Genomic DNA, 2,500 nt, shown 5'->3' on the forward strand with positions numbered 1-2,500 from the left:
CGTTGGCCCTTAACCTAACCCACGTTGGCCCTTAACCTAACCCACGTTGGCCCTTAACCTAACCCACGTTGGCCCTTAACCTAACCCACGTTGGCCCTTAACCTAACCCACGTTGGCCCTTAACCTAACCCACGTTGGCCCTTAACCTAACCCACGTTGGCCCTTAACCTAACCCACGTTGGCCCTTAACCTAACCCACGTTGGCCCTTAACCTAACCCACGTTGGCCCTTAACCTAACCCACGTTGGCCCTTAACCTAACCCACGTTGGCCCTTAACCTAACCCACGTTGGCCCTTAACCTAACCCACGTTGGCCCCTAACCTAACCCACGTTGGCCCCTAACCTAACCCACGTTGGCCCCTAACCTAACCCACGTTGGCCCCTAACCTAACCCACGTTGGCCCCTAACCTAACCCACGTTGGCCCCTAACCTAACCCACGTTGGCCCCTAACCTAACCCACGTTGGCCCCTAACCTAACCCACGTTGGCCCCTAACCTAACCCACGTTGGCCCCTAACCTAACCCACGTTGGCCCCTAACCTAACCCACGTTGGCCCCTAACCTAACCCACGTTGGCCCCTAACCTAACCCACGTTGGCCCCTAACCTAACCCACGTTGGCCCCTAACCTAACCCACGTTGGCCCCTAACCTAACCCACGCTGCACCTTAACCTAAGTTACGCTGCACCTTAACCTAAGTTACGCTGCACCTTAACCTAAGTTACGCTGCACCTTAACCTAAGTTACGCTGCACCTTAACCTAAGTTACGCTGCACCTTAACCTAAGTTACGCTGCACCTTAACCTAAGTTACGCTGCACCTTAACCTAACTTACACTGCACCTTAACCTAACTTACACTGCACCTTAACCTAAGTTACACTGCACCTTAACCTAAGTTACACTGCACCTTAACCTAACTTACACTGCACCTTAACCTAAGTTACACTGCACCTTAACCTAAGTTACACTGCACCTTAACCTAAGTTACACTGCACCTTAACCTAAGTTACACTGCACCTTAACCTAAGTTACACTGCACCTTAACCTAAGTTACACTGCACCTTAACCTAAGTTACACTGCACCTTAACCTAAGTTACACTGCACCTTAACCTAACTTACACTGCACCTTAACCTAACTTACACTGCACCTTAACCTAACTTACACTGCACCTTAACCTAACTTACACTGCACCTTAACCTAACTTACACTGCACCTTAACCTAACTTACACTGCACCTTAACCTAACTTACAGTGCACCTTAACCTAACTTACACTGCACCTTAACCTAACTTACACTGCACCTTAACCTAACTTACACTGCACCTTAACCTAACTTACACTGCACCTTAACTGTCACATGTAACGTCACAGGAATGTAGCTTTGCCTAACAGCAACCCTCTGAACATAGTTCACTGCTTGGATCCTCTGGTGTCATGTGTATTTCTTGATGCCATGGTGCGTACCCTCACATAAAGGTCTTTCGAGTGTTGCGTACTTTCTACACAGTCCCGCTAACCACTGGAAGGGTGTACCGCTACAGAACGAATATCGCCCTCCCCTCCTGCCCTTCCAAGCTGGTCGGTCAGGCGTTTGTTTGTGAAATGAGCCTTGCAGCTGTTCAGTTGCATTCGGTTGTCGATGCAGTCAGTGTACGTTGTGGTACGGCCTGTGTGGACTGTCCGCTGATGTACGCGTAACCCACACTGATCATCCGTCGTTACGTACTGAGTGACATAATGTGGCACATGCTTGACCGTACACCGGCTGCGCCCTACAATGGCGAATCATAAGGGCCATATGTTGTGCACGATGCTACTTGTCTCGTCTCCCCATTACAGCGAGATTGCACTGTTGTACGCCGTACAGACATGTGGTAAGTAGGTACGGACGAAAGTATTGCATGTTGGCCCCCCCCCCCCCCTCCTCCCTCTGCCGGGAATCAGCGTGAGCCGTCTGTTGATGTAGCGACGAGGGTTTTCCTATTTAATCGTATTGCCCCACACAACATGATAGCACGGTGGACCGCGTTCCACATCTGCGACATGCTACAGAGGCCGGTTGACAGACGACCGCGCAAGGGACATTGCACACGTGCGCGGACCATCTTCCACGTGTTCTCTCGTGTACATGCCGCAGTGTGTATGTGGGCTGATGTAGCGTGTCGTGACACATAACATGCAGGCATGCCAGAATCGTAGATTTCGCAAATGTAGATTGACGTATACGTTTGCTGCCAAAGATCCGCAAATGAACTGGAAATCAGTTGTTGAGCGGTTGTTCGCGCTGCAGGTGCATCGGTGATAGCGACGATCGGTACATCTGTGAACCGGTTGTTTCGGCGGTACCCGCCATGCCCCCGAACCTGAGTTGGCCATGTGGGTATGAAGCGATACGAGGCTGTGGCTTGGCGGGACAGTCCCCGGCCGGTGAGGGGGGGCCGCCCGGCGTGCTGGCCGCGCGCTGCGTGAGCGCACGCACTACAGCCGGCTGGTGG

Source organism: Schistocerca gregaria, unplaced genomic scaffold (assembly GCF_023897955.1).
Source record: "Schistocerca gregaria isolate iqSchGreg1 unplaced genomic scaffold, iqSchGreg1.2 ptg000687l, whole genome shotgun sequence".
Classification (NCBI taxonomy): domain Eukaryota; kingdom Metazoa; phylum Arthropoda; class Insecta; order Orthoptera; family Acrididae; genus Schistocerca; species Schistocerca gregaria.